The 7,038-nt window shown below is 38.3% G+C and overlaps 1 pseudogene; it reads right to left on the minus strand.

The window, feature by feature from the left end:
- Window positions 1-726: 726 nt before the first annotated feature.
- On the minus strand, window positions 727-6,809 carry LOC110361691 (short-chain dehydrogenase/reductase family 16C member 6-like; annotated as a pseudogene).
- Window positions 6,810-7,038: the final 229 nt, after the last annotated feature.

Here is a 7,038-nt window from a genome sequence, read left to right on the forward strand (position 1 = left end):
TCTGATCTAAGTTGGCCCTGCTTTTACTTGGGGGTATGTACCAGATGACCTCCAGAGATTCTTTCCAACCTGGATTATTTTACAAGTTTGCAACTGTAAGGACCTTATTTTAATATAGGAATTTACATGTGGTTTCCCAAGGCTTTTTCAAATGTATGTGAAAATAATTGTTAGGTACAATGAAATCCAATTTTGGTAAAACAGTAACTTCAAAAACTGGCATTAGTTTGTTATTCTCCAGGAATTCACCCCTGGTGGATGAGGGAACTGTATAGCTCAAAAATGCATAGCTAAGATGTAAAAAGTTATAATAGCTTAAAACACTGTTAATTCAAATTAATTTTGATTAAAAGTCTGCCAAAATGCCTTCTGGACCGAACAAACACTTTCCAGTTAAATTTATGGTTCCAGGTATAAAACATGGATGTCTCAGGACTCTGAACACTCATCTACAGAAAAACTGGAATGAGAAAGTGTTAGACAACCTGTACACAAGGCTCCCTCCCACTGCACGTGTACAAGCTCTAAGTCTGCCGTAAGCTCCCGGTGCCACTCGGGCAATGTGCCACCACCATCCTCCTCTTCAATACATCCCCACTTATTGTATCTTCAGGCTCTTCCTGAGTGTTCAATATGTCAGTATAAACTGCTTAAGCCAATCATTTATGACATCTCCAAGAAAAGTTATTGGTGTGTAGATGTAATTCAAAATAGCACTTGACTATATTAACCTGACACCCTGTGGACTCCCAACAACCCTGCTGCACTAGCTGTGCTAACCAAGTGTTCACGGTTACAGGTGTTCATGGCCGGGAGAAAAGCCTTGCAAGTCTAAGAGACATATAATTAAACCATATTGCAACTAGACATGCCAAAAGTGTTGCATTCTAAATCAGGCTTTACAACCTGATTTGCTTTCTGAGGCTTCAGTATACAAGACACCCAGCTGACCTTCTATCTCAGTAAGAATCTACAAATGAGAGACAGCATTTCCTTGAATGACTGCCCTATATCTCTGCTGCTAAAAGCAGCAAATTTTTTATATTCTCTGCCTTCTGGATCCTCATGGGTTGAGTCCTCTGACTATTGCCAAAGATTTGGTACACAAGAGGGAGCTAGAAGTCAACACATCAAGGGGAATTCAGCCTTTCTGTGGGCCCTATTTATTACAAACAGAGCTGCCTGACAGCTTCGGGCCACCACACCACCACTGTGGGTGATATTAACTATATAAGGAGCATACTAGTGTTTTATGATGGGGAAGAGAAGAAAAAATACAAGAGCAATAACATTTTTTTCAATAGCTCAGATGTGCTGCAATGTCTGTTCAACTCCAGATATGTGTGCCTAGAACCTGTATTTTGGTTGAATGCCCCCAGTCACTGTCCTTCTGCCCTATGCCTCTTCAGACCTGCTAGGAAGAGCACCTCCCTCTGCTTCAAGTATTTGGAAGAACAATGCACCGTGGACTGGGAAATGGTTAGAGGCCTTTTATCTGCAATGATTTTCTGGTGCAAAATGCCGTTTAGAGAGAGATTTGCAATAATGGTACCTTTTTGCCCGATGCAGGCTGCTCAGTAAGGCATATAAACCACAAATGGAAGAGCAGGTTAGAGTAACACTCCCTCACAACAAAACCTCTTAAAGGTCAACTGAGATCCCAAATAACAGCAAATTCCTTCAGAGGTATGAGGAAAAAAAACCAAACCGAACCAAAGATAATACATATTATCTAGATTAGTTCTCTACGTACATTAAGCATATGGTGACTAGGAATTAAAGTACAGCCTGAAGACTGACACTGACACGTACAACATGGTTGTGCCTCCCCAAATGCTACAAGTCTGTTAGACAAAGGCCTCTGGTGCCAGCGAACATCAGGAGTAGGACAGTCACGTGCCATCATGTCAGCACCAACTTCAGCCACAGCTGTTACAGACAGAGTGTGTTTCATGATATGGTTGCACAAACTGGATTTAGCAGTGGGCCTGGGCAGGTTTGTGTCAAAATTACTTAGATATGATGGGAACACTGTCAATCTGGTGTGTCTACAATTATAGCAGGGATGTCAAACTCCTTTTCACCGGGGGTGGGGGAGCACATCAGCCTCACAGTTGCCTTCAAAAGGTCGTGTGTAATTTTAGGACTCCTACATTTATACAGTCCTAAAATTACATTTGGCCCTTTGAAGGCAACGGCGAGGCTGATGTGCCGCCCACTCCTCACACCCCCCGCCTGGTGAAAAGGAGTTTGACCCCCCTGAATTATAGGATGGGTAAAAAAATTTACCTTCCCCCATTCAAGGCCCTTCCCATCCCTACTCTGAATTGAGTTCCCCAGATAGGTGCCACTGTGGTGATTTTCGCACTAAAATACTTGTCCTGACCTTTCAGGCATGCAGGAGAGCAAAAAATACATGACCTAGACTTGAGAGAGGAAGTTGAGTCTTAAGGTTTTCTCACAGTCTGTATCTGGAGTGTCACAGAACCTTTCCCCAAGCAGTATGCCAGCATTATTGATTAGAATAGCAACATTCCTAACTTCTTTTCTTACCTGAATTAAAAAAGAATAAACAGAAAGATTTAGAAGGTATCTTTGCCTCTTCTTCATTTATGAAAATATTTAGTGATATTTGAAATTATTTGTATATGTAAACATACAAACTATTATATTGAATCAGATCAAAGGTCTGTGTAGCCCCATAGCCCTTCTCTCATGGTAGAAAGCAGTAAAAAAGAGACCAGGACACTAAGGTCTCCTCCAGTGTACTCCTCAGTTTTTCATACTTTGCAGCTTGGGACACCGCAGCTTAAGATCTTCCTGAGACAGATAAGGTATCTATATATTTGTATTTAACATATCCTAATTATTTTTTTTTGCCCCCCAAGAATTTCTCTAACTTCTTTCTCAACTCTAGAATACTTTTGTTTTCCACAGGAACCTAAGGTAATGAGTTGCAAAGCTTTAGTGTGCACTGTAAGCATTCTTTAATTGCAACCTGAATGTTTCTGGTCCCCTGCTTCTGGTGTTACGAGAATCTGTATTCCTCAGCTGAGCCTGGTCAGCCCGTTTTCCAGCTAATTTCTACTGAACAGGAAAGAGTTCAGTACTGATCCCTTGGAAATACCAATTCTTTGAGTACAGAAGCATGTACTATGAAATAGATAGATAACATCACTTGGAGAGAAGGCATAAGTCACCATTAGCTCCATTTGGGTTTGTTACAAAAAATATTTTATTCTGTTATTTGCATTTATATCAAAGCAGATGGCCAAGATTTACTTACAGTATTAAGAATCATGCTCATTGAAGAGATTTCCGTGCTAGAGGCAAACAGTTATTTTGTGTCTCAAAAACGATATAATTATTACAAGCCCACAAAAATAATAGATTTGCTGCAGTCTGGCAATTTGGAAATAGGTGCTTGGATCTGATGCCCCAACATTTGACCTTCCTTTGGCTCTCTCAGGGAACCTTAGTGTTCAGTGAAGACTTGTTTGATACTCTTCCAGCTGTGTCAGGCTGTCTCCTTGTCACAGACAAGCAGGGCTCAGATACTAGTGCCTTTCCATCTACACAAATGAATATAAATCTCAACACTGCTGAGTATGGCAGGAATACCCAACTCTTCCTTTGTGGGATACATCTGTACTTTCTCCCCACTTGTACCTGTTAACTACTGTGTCAATCCATGTGACAATCCCCTTGTTCTTCCCAAGACAACATAGCTTCCCTAACAACAGCATTTAAAAAAAAAATCTGGCTTTATTTGACCTGTTTACTCTCTACCCCAAAAAGTGTGGGAAGCCAAACAAAAGCTCAAGATGATTATCCTCCATTATGTATTTCTGCAGATGTCTATTAATTCTTCATTATAATTTCTACCAATTTCCTGTATGACAGATTTGTAGCTTCTTGATGTTGTCTCAAGTGCTCTTTAAAACTGGCATATTTGCTACTCTTTGTTCCTTGGACACCTGTTGTAGCAAAACATCACCCAAGCATTTCTAACTCATCAAATCCACATCTAATTTCCTTCAGAATTCTTGGGTCGACACTGCCTGATCAATTTGTTCTAAAACCTCTTCCCTAGGGACTTCAACTCTCTGATCTCCTTCTTAGAAAGAAAACTTTCATTATGGGAAAATAAGTTTCTCTGCAGTGAATATACTACATAAACGTGATTAACTTCTCTGCTATTACTTTATCTTCTGTATTCAAGCCCAAGACTTTTCCTAAAAGTTGCAGGTATTCCCAAGAGCAGAGTTGATTCTGGCTGAAAAACTCTTGATCTAAAAAAATTTTGGGCTCCACTGTTCAATTAATGCAAATACCTGCAAAGACGTTGGTGGAGCTAACGGCAATTTAATACCTTAACACCAATTCCTGAATTTGAAAAGAGCTCTTTGAGTTTCTGCTTGTCGGTCAGTCTGTGCACTTCAGAATCCTCTCTGATGATATGGGCACAGCAAATTTGGCAGGCTGGAGCCCTGTGGCTGACTCAGTTAATGTGTTTGGAGATTGAGAATTACTTGAGTGCACAAAACAAACATTGTGAGACCCCCTTCAACCAAGAACAAAGAAAGAATTTCAAAACTTTCAGCATCAACAAGAAAGTCCAACAGAGAAATTACTTACAAAAGCTTAAACTAATCATTTCGGTGCATGTCTTTGCAAGAAGCGGATAGCATTTAGTGTTTCTGGGAATAGGGATTGAATGCTAATTTAAAATGTTATTTTTTAAAGAGACTTGATAAATTCTAAAGTGAGTTGTTTTCTTGAAAACAGGGGATTCTAGAAGAATTGCCATTTGATTTGTAGTGTCATTGCAAATAAAGATCAAGTATCACATTTGAAGTACTGACTACAAGTTGCTCAGACGGATTTTTCATCTGGCTGAGAAGTGATAACAGACATTAAGACTGTTGAAGTTACTGGAATTCCTACTCCAAAATTGCAGGAGTCTTAATCAATGTCTTACATGGTGAGAATCATGTCATCTGTACTGCCCAAGTAACTGGCAAAGATTGTCCTCCTTGAACACTGTGTTGGGTCTGTACAGAACACTCAACAACTTGCTCCTCTCTGCGGACATACTATTATAATAATATATATAATAATATGTGTAACAATATGTAGTATAATCCTTGCCTGCACTGTCCGAGTAATACTATGGTACCACTTGTGGTTCTTGACATCTAAAACAAATGTCCCTGAGTGGACATTTTTTTCCGTTGCGCTGTTGGTTGGCTGTGCCCCAAATGCCACTAGCAAGTACGGGTAAAATAATACCTTGTTGACTGCAAGCATGAGAATTGCAGTTCCAGATACCTACAGATACTGAATCCAACTTACCTTTTAGAAGCACTTTCCATTGGGAATATTTCTTGAGGAAAAAATACTTATCTTAAACTTTTGTAGCTATGTTCAGAAATAATTAATCTGTTTCGGTTAAAATTAAAAGCAACAGCCACAAAACAAAGTCCCCTCCTTCTCCCTCCTCCCCCTAACGACAACTCATAGAAAATTAATGTTACATTTCAAGGGTGTTCCAAAACAATCTATCAACATTTGTGTGTCATGAAATATTTGAGCTAATTTCTCTGATGCGTGCCTTTGGACACAGAATGTCAAAGATGTGACTTAAGAGTCATGTATGTAAGTACATATACTGAGAATTTAACAAAAGAAGAATTTATCGTTGGATAAAATGGCAGTGTGGCTAACTGGATTATTAATTAATTTATACTGGGAAATATTTTCAGGCAGCATGTTGTTTAAGAACAAGTAAAAATTAATATTGTTAATTTCATGTCCAATTTCTGGACAATAATAATAATAATAATAATAATAATAATAATAATAAAGTAATGTTTACAGAACATAGGTCAGCACAGCAGAAGAATCTAATTTAAAATGGGGTACTTCCTGATGTTACTCTCCAGTTGGATGGACCAAAAAATAAACTGAAACTGACTCATCAATTTGACTGGAGACCAGCCATGTCCTGATGATTTCTGAAACCATTACACTTCACATCACATTTATTGAACTACAGTCTTCTAAACACATAGGCAAAGAAAAGGAACCCTGCCTTACAATTTCCATTTTTTTAAAAAAAATTCTAGATATATTAAAGAAATTTTAAAGTCCAAACAAGCTAATACATGGTGTTAACCTCTTCTGTGTGTTTTACCATACTCTTTAATCTAAAAGAAGTAGCCATCTCTCAACAAAGACTGGAAATGAATAAATCTCAACAGATCAAACTGAGTTGCTTTATTGCGAACATAATTTTAGTTTCATCTAGAAGCTACTTGTCAAAAGGAGAAAGTTGTTGCCGTACATAATTACTTCCCTTTAGTGAATAGTACAGTTTTAAAAATAAATTTCAGTAATATAAGAGAAGCAAAAAATTACAGAATGAAGAAGCCAAATCAGAAGCCAGAAGCTGTATCTTACCTTGCCTGCCTGTTCATAGATCTCTTCCCTATTGCTGCAGTCACAGTGGGAAGCAAACACTGGGTTAGCTCAATTATTTGGGGCTAATCTGCCCGTTTCTTTGTTACTTTCATCACCAAGGTTTGGTTCTTTGGGAGCAAAATTTAAGGCAAACTGCCTTCCAATCCCATTTGCGGAAAAATAAGCATTATTTCCCCAGCAAAAAGTGTTTGGTTGTTGTTTGTTTGTTTGTTTTGTTTTGTTTTGCGTGTTTTTGTTGTTGTTGTTGTTTGTTTTTGTTTGTTTGACTTTTTTAATGGAGGAAATATGAATAACACGAAATTCTCAAAAAATAAAGAAAAAAACATCGATTTCAGGAACTATAGTATTTTCAGGATGATTCTGAAGTTGAATATGTTTTTTCAGGCACAAACACTGCTCTGCTACTATACAAACCCAGAAATACAGTATGTTACTGGCCATTCATAACACTGAGGTATTGACTGAAAAAAAAGAGATTGAGTTTCTAACAGCTATTTATTTCACTTTGCTCTTCTGGGCATGTATGAAATACATTACTAAAGCTTTGCTTCGTGA

Source organism: Columba livia, chromosome 2 (genome assembly GCF_036013475.1).
Source record: "Columba livia isolate bColLiv1 breed racing homer chromosome 2, bColLiv1.pat.W.v2, whole genome shotgun sequence".
Classification (NCBI taxonomy): Eukaryota; Metazoa; Chordata; class Aves; order Columbiformes; family Columbidae; genus Columba; species Columba livia.